This window comes from Perna viridis, chromosome 10 (assembly GCF_037379345.1).
Source record: "Perna viridis isolate PV_CMFRI_1.1 ecotype Kerala chromosome 10, ASM3737934v1, whole genome shotgun sequence".
Classification (NCBI taxonomy): Eukaryota; Metazoa; Mollusca; class Bivalvia; order Mytilida; family Mytilidae; genus Perna; species Perna viridis.
The window spans coordinates 7,505,410-7,517,884 of NC_142454.1; the positions used below are offsets into that span (position 1 = coordinate 7,505,410).

At 33.5% G+C, this 12,475-nt stretch overlaps 1 protein-coding gene across 10 annotated transcripts in view; it reads left to right on the forward strand.

Moving 5' to 3' along the window:
* The first annotated feature begins 2,927 nt into the window (after window positions 1-2,927).
* LOC148604345 (uncharacterized) overlaps window positions 2,928-12,475 on the forward strand; it is a 35,974-nt gene continuing 26,426 nt past the window's right edge. For 3 of the 10 annotated variants that reach the window (XM_088547793.1, XM_088547788.1, XM_088547790.1), the window contains exon 1: window positions 3,000-3,120. The gene's annotated coding sequence lies outside the window, so the exon portion shown is untranslated. Of the gene's footprint in view, window positions 2,950-2,999; window positions 3,121-3,299; window positions 3,416-6,629; window positions 6,903-12,475 lie in introns of those variants that run through there. The other 7 variants (XM_088547781.1, XM_088547787.1, XM_088547786.1 and 4 more) reach the window with 4 other exon arrangements.

Below are 12,475 nucleotides of genomic sequence, written 5' to 3' on the forward strand. Positions count from 1 at the left end.
TCCTGGTGTCAAGTGCCTGTGTCCTAAACTACTGAATTGAATTGAGTGAAACTTTCACATACATGTAATCTCAATAACATGTTCCAATTGTGCAACTCTAAATTTAGAATTTGATTCAAGTCAATATGGAGGTCAAAAGGGGCATGTTATCAAAAGGGGCATGTTGTCAAACGGGGGAGTTGGGGTATCAAGTTAGTGAGCATTGCTCTTAGTTTCGTTGTCGGGCCTTACAGGGCTTACTTAGTGTTTATACTTTTTGAAGACCTCTTGGTGATCTCTGAAAGTATTTAATTTGTTTGTATTTAGGTTATGTGCTGGTGCATATGTGGCGTTTCACCATATCCGTTTCTTGTTAGCCCACCTTGCCAAAGGCCATGTGAGATGTTGCTATCACTTGTAGTCCCTTGACTGTCATCGTCTGTCATGATGAACTGTAATAGAAAGGGGAGGATTAGCAAAACCATCCCTTTATAATCTGACCACTGTGGAAAAAAATAATACACAATCTAACACACCTAAAATCATTTCTAAAAGGTCTGAGTCCCTTGTTACAACGGAGACTCTCCATAGTTGGGAGTTGTAAGACGGCTCCTGGTTAGAGTTATTGCCCTTGAAAGAAGAAAAATGACCCAGGTGCGCGATTAAGGCTTCTAGAGGCCTATAGTTCTATGACGCAGGTCATTTCCAAATATCGAAGGAGTATCTGATGACACCCATAGCCAATCCTCTGGTAAAGTGAATATATTCAACAAATCTAATAATATTTAGAGCTTAAAATGTAACGTGAATCTAGCTAAAGTGAAGACCCAAACAATATGAGCCAAGTATGATGAGAAGGGAAAACTCATGGCCAAACAATATGTCAAACGCAATGCCTTCTCATTCCTTTCATCTATGTCAGCATCCCCAAGAACCTGCATATGGAGTTTTTATGAAACAACTCAAAAGTTATGCTACAACTTGCCGATCGTACGCAGACTTTGTATCGTGCTAGACCCTTCATCACTACAAACGTCATGAACTAGTGGATTGTTAAGGTGTAGCAATATGTGCCATGAAAACCAATTTGTTGCCCGTGTCAAAGTTGTCTCTAAATCTTGGTATATCCCGGACGTAATATTTATGAGCTACTCGGGTATTGTTTCTAGGAATGAAGAGGGCACTTTCTCTATCGGCACACCTGGTCCATACCCCCTCTATCTCTATCGGCACACCTGGTCCATATCCCTCTTTCTCTATCGGCACACCTGGTGCATACCCCCTCTTTCTCTATCGGCACACCTGGTCCATACCCCCTCTATCTCTATCGGCACACCTGGTCCATACCCCCTCTTTCTCTATCGGCACACCTGGTCCATACCCCCTCTATCTCTATCGGCACACCTGGTCCATACCCCCGCTATCTCTATCGGCACACCTGGTCCCCAGTTTTTATTGTATTAAGGGTTTCTCATTCAATTTTATTTCTTTGTTCGAGTTATTTTAGTTATTTCATATTCTTTATTGTGTGTATCTATTTACATTTTCTAGTTATTATCCTTGTATTTTGTTCTTTTGATTATCATTCGGAGTGGTCCATTTGATTTCCCGAACGTATCCTTACTATGGGGAGTATTTTCATGGTCTTTTAGTTTCTGACAAATAACTGCTGGAGCGATGAATTATTGCTACTTATTGAAGCCATATATTTTATGCGACTATAATGGACTGAGCTGGATTGTATTACATTGATATTATTGGCATTGACTGCTTTGAACTTTTTTGATTTGTCACATACTATGATAAGGGGGTAACATTGCATTTTATGATAAAGAATTCTTCGTGAATTATATTCCCCATTCAATATGCGGTTGCGCAAGCGTTAAAGTGATCAAAGGAAATCAAAAGAATGCAATCCAGGGACAAAGACCAGGCATGTAAAACAGACAATCACAACAAAGAACATAAAGTAACTAAAATAATACATACAAAGTAAGAAAAGTAAATGAGCAACTCGGACTCCACTAAAAACTGGGAGCATGGACCACGTGCACCGGTAGGGTAAGCGTCCTCTGTTTTCCTAGAAACACCCGCAGAGTTGCTCATAAAAAGTCAAGTCCGGGGTAAACGAAAGAGGAAAGGAAAACTATGACACGTTGAACAAATCTGTTTTCATGGCGCAGATGGATACATCGTAACGATCCACGAGTTCATGATAACGACCATAAAACTTCTGTATACGTACTGATGACTTCAAACTTGTAGAAACATAACCCTGGTCCAAAAGCCTAATTGTACAAAGTCTAGCGCGATACAAAAAGTCTGCGTAGTTACGGCAATCTCTGGCATAACGTATGAGTTGTGATATGAAAACTCCATTCGAAGGTCCTGAAGGGATGTTGCCACAGATGAAAGGAAAGTTGACAATTCGGCATGAAAAATCATCAAGTTTGTCGTAAAGTTTGGTCAATCATTTTTCTTTACCATCAACCTCTGAGTGTAGGTCAACATATGAGGCTGACTTCACAGTGTCTGTATAATCCTTTATCTCATTGGCATTGGCATGAGTTATCCTACGTAGAATTATTTCCAAAGTCTGTTTACGCTTATTTTTAACTTTGTCAGACCTAGGCATTCAAATCTGGATTTGTTCTCTATTTTGGTTACCTTACCTTGTGGTGCAGTACTCCAAATGTTAGAATAAAACAATTACAATATTTTTTTTATTTATTCATGGCGAACTCGTTGACCAGACAAGTAACATAGCGGATTTTTATCGCATCCGTTTAAAAAAAAAAAATGTTATTAAAAGGATTTATAGACGTTTATTATTGTCTTGTTTACAGAAATAGATTTTAAAACCTTTAATTCTAAAAAATATAAAAAATGACAACTTTAACCTTTTATCGTTTCTTTTTATGACTAACATAGTACACAGGGACAAATTACTTCTGACTGTTTTTTTGCCAGGTATGTTATCAGCAAGTTTTTGCTATTCGTGTCTCTCCTCTTGTGCATTATTTGACTTCCGTTGCTTCTAACCATTCATTTTTTGATTGGTGAATTGACTTCATATTTTCTAAATATATACCATTACCTATAACTGAATAATTAATAAGGAAGCAAAATATCCAACAGCAGGTAATAGAAATTTGTTAAATTTTATTTTAAATTTGAACTGCTGTGTTTTCTTCAACCAGTTCAAAGTAGTTTTAAAATCTTACTTATATGCATCTGTTTGTTAGTGTACGCAATTAAAAGTATTTACATAATATTATATAATCACACTTTCACTTTCTATGCAGTGAGTAATTCCTGTGGCAAGTAGTATGCTACATAACTTAGCATTAATTAAATAATTAATGGTATTGTATTATATATGCATATGATGACATGAGATGTCCTAACATCAACTTCCTGCAATAACACATGAAAGGTATACTATGATATGATCCTATGTAGAATACTGGAAAGGACCGTGCCCCTTATCTTGTTAGAGACCGCCACCCTCCCTGAAACCTGTCGAAATCAAACATTGTTTAATCCGACAACTAACTAAACAAATCACATTTGCATTCCTTTTATATCACTTTAAAGAACAACCGAGGGAATCAATACTCAGGCGGAAATCAAAAGTCTGTAATCCAGGGACTAAAACCAGTAATGGAATACAGACAACAAAAACAAAGAACATAAAGTAACTTAATTAATACATATGTTTGATTTTTATTACTTCATGTTCTTTGTTGTGTATGTCTTCCGTTTTCCATGCCTGGTCTTTTTCCCTGGTTTACATTCTTTTGATTACCGCTATAACTTTAGTTTCCTTGATTATTCTTAATTCATTCTCTTTTTTTACTATTTTTTGTTGTTGTTGTCATAAAGAATGTGCAAATGTATGGCTTGCAGGTCTTGTCAGGTATAATGATAATGGGTCCAAAAACTCCCATTAAAAAAGTAGCAGGCGGTTGTCCATAGTGTGAAGACTGCAAATGTATCAATGGAAAATACGATGATACGAAAATAATATGACGTTTTACTTTTTTATACTATATACATCTAAAGTTACAAAAAATAGGAAATTCTGATAGTTATGCATCACATTGATTTACCCTTCTGAGGCTAACTAAATACAAATCGTTTTCGAATGCTTACAGCAGTAGAAATTCTCTGATCAAATTTAAAACGAGGACGACATTTATAAATTATGTTTGTAGTGTTATCAAACTATTGGCCAACTGCATAGTCATTTATATTTTTTTTTCAATTTGGACAGGGCTGATAACTTTTGGCTAGACGCCATATTTATGCTATGACATGAATCTTACTACCTGGCTGATCCATTGATTTTCTGTAAATGCTGAATATGTACATTACCTGTAAATGGATGATATTGGCGTTATTTTTAACAAATTACTAGGTTCTTAAAATACTTGCACATATCTATTACTGCATAGCTTGTTTAAGTTTAAGGTATATTAAACTTTTATAAAATAAAACATTTGACCAAAAGAGTTATTTGTTATAAAAATATAATAAACATTTTTGAGAAAAACAACTTTTATTGCTGGAGAATACACAATGATTATACCTAACTTTGCAAGACTTTCTAATCAATTAAACTAATTGCTTAATTCATGGCACACTCGTGGTGCGGAAACATTAACATTCCTGATTTTCATTGCCTTCCGTTTCGGAATATTAAAAAATATAAAAATAAATAAATAAAAATGTTAAATCTAAACAAATATAAATATTGACAACTTTTACCTTGTATCATTTCTTTTATTCAGAATTGTCAACTTTCCTTTCATCTGTGGCAACATCCCTTCGGCTCCTGCGTATGGAGTGTTCATATCACAACTCATACGTTATGCCAGAGCTTGCCGAAACTACGCAGACTTTTTGTATCGCGCTAGAACTCTTAACAAATATGCTTCTGGAACAGGGTTATGTTGCACCAAGATTGAAGTCATCACTACAGAAGTTTTATTTTCGTCATCATGAACTCGTGGATCGCTATGATGTATCCATCAGCACCATGAAAACTGATTTATTCAACGGGTCATAGTTTTCCTTTCCTCGTTTGTCTACCCCGGACTTGACTTTTTATGAGCAACTCGGCGAGTGTTTCTAGAAAAGCAGAGGACGCTTACCCTACCGGTGCACCTGGTCCATGCTCCCAGTTTTTAGTGGAGTCCGAGTTGCTCATTTACTTTTGTAACTTTGTATGTATTATTTTAGTTACTTTATGTTCTTTGTTGTGTATGTCTGTTTTCCATGCCTGGTCTTTGTCCCTGGATTACATTCTTTTAATTACCGCTATAACCTTGGTTTCCTTGATTACTCTTTCTTTTTATCAAGACAATTTAACAAGGTATGGGTAAGGTCTAGATTGGCATGGGGCATCTACTTTGTTAAAGAACAATTTCTGTGGGACATGATGGTTTTTCATCAAAGATTTGCACTGAACACCAATTTATATGAAATCAGACTTGCCTCAAGTTTCCATGTAATGATAAATAAGTCCTAATACTAAGTATATTTCTCTAATAAATACTACATATAACATGCAAAAAAGTATACCTTTGTGCCCTCTTTGTGACAAAAGTATACCTTTGTGCCCTCTTTGTGACAAAAGTATACCTTTGTGCCCTGTTTGGGACAAAATTATGACACAACAGCGTGTATTTTCTGTATAATAGTAATCATACATTATTTAAGCTTTAAGATAGGCTAATAGAAAATTTTAAATAGTAATACAAAATAAACAAAAATTTCAATGACAGGCCTAATGGCTATTTGAAATTGCATACATTATATGCTGGGCGTGATTGTGTCTGATGTACAGTCGGCCCTGGAATAAGTCACCGTTTCAAGCTCATGGTATAAGTTATGATCAATTCGTCTAACTTTGAAAATTATTTATGAAAGAAAAAATACCCCCGTCATTTGTATTTTAAGTAAGAATTACTACATTTAGGGGGTATTATTTCTAATTATTCAATTTAATTAAAAAAATTGAGATATTGTGGTCTCATAGGGTGATAATCGTAAGAAAAAAATGACCTTATATCGAATATAGTAATTATAAAAAGTCTCTCGTTTTAAAACGAAAGTACATACAATAGTTCAACATTTTCAGAAAACCGTAACCCTTAGTTGGAGAAAAAGACTCAGCTGTATTTGTTTTTGTTCAAAAAAATTATATTTGTCTTTAGAAAAGTTAAAAAAATAAACTGTGGTTCAATAAGAACATATTACAAACAAGTCAACATGAAGAAAATTTAGAAAAGAAATTGCCATGCTTTTATCAACCAGTTCAAAGCAGTTTTAAAACTTACTGATGTACGTTCGTTTATTAGTGTACATAATTAATGATATTAACATCATATTACATAAACGCACTTTACTTTCTATCAGGGGTGTGGCCAGGGATTGATGCATGTAGAAGCCTATCAAGACAAGGAGTTAGGGCCCCTGAATGGCCCGAGTGGGTCCTAGGGAACGCCTTGATGGGGACCCAGGGGGTGGACAAAGCCTAATGGAAGCTCCAGAATTTCTGTTAATTTGAGACAGAAAATAATGTCCAGACATTACCTGCATTCATACCTTTTTGTGGTCTCTGCATAAATTAATATACGCCAAATGAATAATAACGGAAATGAGGAAAATAACATCCAATAAAATAGTTACAATTCTTGACCAATTAAATACACAAAACATATCGACATGCACGGTGACAAGATTTTTAATTTTGGATAAGCATTAACTGTATCTGCATGGGTTAAGAATATATATTTTCAACATATAACTGATGTGATTGAGGTTTCTTTATCTCAGACGTACAATAGCATATTGTATTTCAAAAATGTAACCCTAGGAAAATTCTCAAAACTGGATTATTATATTGAAGAATATTTGTAAGTAGAGAGCTAGAATATTTATTATAGTATATTCGTTATAAAGTACAGTTTAATATAAGTCTAATTCAGGTAAGCTTCGCCTTCTACTCTGAATATGAATGCAAGTCTGCGGTCCTAACGTTCAAAGAAACAGTCTATAACTTAGTCAATGTCATTGCAAGCGATATGCACAATCCTGTTAGTCGCTATATGCTATTGTCGAACGTAGATAAGGTTCAATCTACGCACTCCCGGTCGTAGCATACAGGACAGGTATGCACAGTAAGATGAGCATACATTTACACAAATATGGACAGAAAGTTTATTTATTGCATGTATCTCACTGACAGCAAAATCTACTAATTATTGCGAGATTTTGCAATAAGTACTGGCGTTATCAGAGAGGTTAATTACATAGATTTTCTAGCTATATATAGCCTAGCTGGCCGAGTGGTCTAGGTCGTTGGTCTATGTGCAGGCGGTGTTGCCATAGATGTCACAGCAGTACGAGTTCGAGTCCCGCGGAAGGAACGACCAAAAATTTGCATCGCAAATTTAACAGTTCTAACATCGTTGGGAATTTTTCATGTCCAAAAATATTTATTTTCAACGTTGGGCTATTTTTATCAAAAATTCCATTTTTGAATTCATCTTCTTTTTATCATGTAGCGGTAGACGCTTTTCCTAGGTTGAAATTGCAAGGCCCAGTAAAAGAGTCAGCTTTTTCATCAGTGGAGCAGCTTGAAGAAGGTTTTAAAAATCTGTATCGGCATTCGAAGCGTCAATAGGTTCATTGACTTTAGTTTATACATGATTAATTTTCTTAAAATAACTGTCGATATTTCGTTGCTGTATCAACTTAACGTGTAAATCGTTTAAGATAAAATGAAATTGCGCATTTCATTTGGTAAAAAAATGCCGCCCTAGGAATAGATTGGTACTTTATTGTATTTTATGAATTAAGTTATTTAAAATATTCATCAGACGCGGCCGGCATTTATATATATAAGTTCTAACATCGTTGGGAATTCCCTGTATCAATTTGATCATTTTCGATATGGAACTGCTTTAGATTCAACAATTTGTTCTGGGTATTTTTTTAAAGATTATTTGAGGTTTTGCAATATCAAGAGGTTGAAAACTGATATGTGGTTGTGCTAGCATTCACGAATTATGGCTACGAGAATTTTACGTCGAGAAATTTGATATTCGGTTCCTGATTTATGTAGGAGAAAAAGCAATGATTCTGAAGAGCGTAATAGATTCATAATACGCTTCTTATCAATGACAATTATTTTTGATTCTATCTGATTATTTTAAAAAAAAATTTTTTGTCAGTTTTTGTTGTCATAAATTATATGCAATCGTTGGGCTTGCAAGCCTCGTCACATGATCCCGTGAATTTACGAGAATGGATCCCCAACTCCTATTAAAATAATTATTGGCGTTTGGAATGTACACAAAAAAGGAAATTTTGAAAACTAGACATCACATTGATACACTCGTCAGCAGCTAACTAAATGCAAATCGGTAGTTGGTTTAAAATACTTACAGAGTAGAACTTCCGGATCAAATTTAACACAAGAACGACACTTATTATATATGTTTAAGACAATTTCAAACTAATGGTCAACTGCATAGTCATTAATAATGTGTATACTTGGAATATAATCAATTTGGATCGGGCTGATAACTTTCGGTGAAATGTTAGACGCCATATTTGCTGTGACATAGCTCTTTAATTGAAAAGTTAAATAAACTCATGATTCTTACTACCTGTCTGCTTCCATTGATTTTCCGTAAATGTTGAATATGTATATTTACTTTCGTTTAATGCGCGTTTACTTGTTTGTAAAACAAAATCATTTGCTTCTGTGTTATAAACTTCTTAATGCTATATTACGACAGAACGTGTATTCCAAATATTAATATTGTCTTTAATAGGAACGTTTATATCAGTAGGTAGGTATTGAATTTGAGACAACTTATGTTATTTAAGCACTTCTTTTTTAATTAAATTATTACTTGGTTCTTAAAGTACATGTATGACTACTTTTACTTCCGTACAGTAACAACATCTTTTAATGGAGTTCATCAGTTTTCAGTGGAATCCGAGTTGCTCATTTACTTTTGTTACTTTGTATGTATGATTTTAGTTACTTTATGTTCTTTGTTGTGTATGTCTGTTTTCCAAGTCTGGTCTTTGTCCCTGGATTGCATTCTTTTGATTACAGCTATAAACTTGGTTCCCTTGATTACTCTTTTTAAAGGTGATACTTTTTTAACAGAACGCATTTGTCTAGAATGATATTTGTTTTAGAAAAAAAAATTAATAACACAATTTTTATTTCTTTTTTTATATCCGGAGTATATATATATGGTTCGACTAGTCCAAATTACAAAAAGATCGTTAATCATAATAAAAAACGATTTAGATTTTAAAATATCAAGTGAAAAAATGTTATTATCTCTGTGTAACGTTTACGTTGATGTGAGTCACTATTATTGGCTTTAGCTAAGTATTTGTGTTGGTGTTGTTTTCCCTAGATTACCATACTCAGAAAAATGTGATATCAAAGGACCATTTCATTCGAACGCGACAATGAATAAATAAAACTACTGTAAAAATAGTTTGGATCTTTTTCCGTGATTATCTAACACCTTTAATTTTGTTTCTTTTTTAAGTACCTTTTTAAATAATATAACACAATATGACCTAAAACGCAGGGCTGATATATGAACTTATCTTTCTTTTAAAATATACTCCACAAAAATCTGCAATATTCAATGTTTGGGTCAAGGTCATTCATAATGCTCATATATTCATATATGATTTTTGCAGGTCACAGTTTCAATCATTGCAGTATTTTTTACGATAAGTACTGAATGTAAATGCATAGTGAATACTCGATTTAGTTTCTATAAAATCTTTAACTTCCGATTATTGAATATTCAGAAACGAGCTGTTATGGACTGGTATAATTTCAAGAAAACAAATTTTCTTGTAAGGCGTTTGTGAATGCTAAGTTTATGTTTGTTTAAAGCATGGATATTTGTATTATGTACATATACTGGTTTACGTTAGTTCTACTTAAAGTTAAGATAAAGCAAGTTATTTTGCCAGAGATACCTTTTTTGTTATTTGGCATTCTTTGTATATAAACATATAAAAAGACATTAATGATGAAGGACTTAATTTGATGGCCCGTTATAACCTTTTATTTTACACGGAGCTGCTTTACGTTGTCTATTCTTAATAACCAGATGGCGATTCGTGCACAATTTCCTGTGTCTAGTCATGTTATAATATCATTATGTAAATGTGATGTTTGTATGGAAAAACTTTCATTCGGATAATTATCATAATACTTCTTGAGCAAGTTCAACAGCAGGGATTGTTTCGCTTTTGCCACTAACAGTTACTTCTATTGGGCCAAGTTACACCAACCGTCACTACGAGTTAGAGAATAAGATCTATACGATGTCTTTCTGTTATTATTTTTACGTTTTTGTAGTGGCTTTGCTATATCAAAATATTAAATAAAACTATTCTCTTATTTAACAAAGATTAATTATTATACTCAGATGCCATATTCAGTTGTTACATTTAAACTACACAACTGTCATCAGGTTCAACAATATGGAATGTTCTAAAGAGCCGAACAGTAGCATCATCAATATATCGTAATACCTTAAAAAGGAAATTAGTGCCCCTAAATGATTGATATGACCATTTTCATTCATTTTATATTTATTGCTATTTTAAAAATATGCAAACCAAATAAAGTTAGTTGTATAATTATTATTTATTTTACCTTTAGTGTATAAAAAACAATGATAACTGATAACTTTTGAAATATTTTAAATCGCCATGATCGTTAATTGTAAGATGTCTCAATGACAGACAGTTTTTATAATTTTTAAACTCGTTAGTTTTACTACCTACATTTTTTCCGTTGATTTTCTGTAAACGTTGAATATGTATTTTTAATTTCACTTAAAAAGAATTGAAGCAGTTAAAAACGCATATTTATATTTAGTTCTGAGTAAAAGTTATATAATCGCTATGATTGCACACTTTCCATATCAGTCAACTTATGATACTGATATTTAAGGAAATGCTATTTTAAACATATTACTAGGTTCTTAAAATACATTCACATATATTTTACCTCCTTTTACGTCGTATATATAGAAGCAATATCTTATTCAAGATAAATACACTTTTACATCATATAACATTAAAAAAACCATTTCATTTGTTAAAAAAAAAAAATAAAACGAATTTGCTTTAGTTTCTTTTTTCGCTATTGGTTGAGTCTATAAATGGGACATACCTATGGCGCATAATTCCTAGTTAGCCATGTTATGAAAATAATTCATCAATATAACCAGACAACGATTCAGTTTATGTTTCCAGTTATGATATATAATTACTGTTGAATGATAAGAACCAGTATTTAATCTAAATCGGGGAACTTTCGCCATCTATTTTTTACGGTTTTGCGATCCATCTCCTTTCAAACAATTTTAAATTCGCAATATTCTTTATATTTATGTCCATTGGATAAAATATTCACAAACATTTATTTTGTTTTCGTTGCAAGTTTTACCTAAATACGACGGACATTAAAATCACACAGTTAACATTTGTTCCGACTGTTGCAATGAAAATTGTAGAACAAGTTCAAAATAGGACTAAACAGCTATTGTATGTCGTTCATGCATGTATGAACGTCTCTCGGAGCTCCCAAACTCAATGAACGACCCAAGGCCGTTCATGTAATGTTTGGGAGTGAAGTGATCCGTTCATACATGCATGAACGACATAAAATAGCTGTTTAATCCTTATAATTCTGTCCCGACATTTGGCAATATTTTTTTTTAAATGTGTTGAACCGGCAAATGTATTTTTAGAATGTAGTTGTGAGTCAATTTAATGTTGGGACGAATTTACTTGTAGCATTTATAAGTTTCTTTCCCTGAGCTGAAAATTACTCTCTGTTAACAAACTGTACCGGTAAAATAAATATGGATGTAATAAACCATTCTTACAGCTATATCATGCCGTTTAGGTCGTTTTCACACTCTTCCGAACTACACGACCGCCATATTGGTTTCAAGTTGACTGACGTTCATGCCAGTATGACCTTTCTGGCAAAGTCGTTCTCGACCAACTAAAAACGGCTATAAGCATAAAGAATCTTATTATTAGAATTATTATAGGATTTAACAGCTATTTTCGATCGTTCATGCATGTATGAACGGATCTCGAAGCTCCCAAACTCAATGAAGACCGAAGGCCGTTCATGTAATGTCTAGGATTGAAAAGATCCGTTCATACAAGCATGAACGACCGAAAATAGCTGTTTAATCCTTATAATTATATCCTGACATTTGGGAATTATTTTTCTTAAATGTGTTGAACCGGAAAATGTATTTATAGAATATAGTTCTGGGACAATTTAATTTTGGGGCGATATTACTTGTAATATCTTGTAATACTGTACCAGTAAAGTCAATGTTGATGTATTAAACTATTATTACGGATATGTTCCCCCCGTTTAGGTCGTTGCCACACTCTTTCGAAC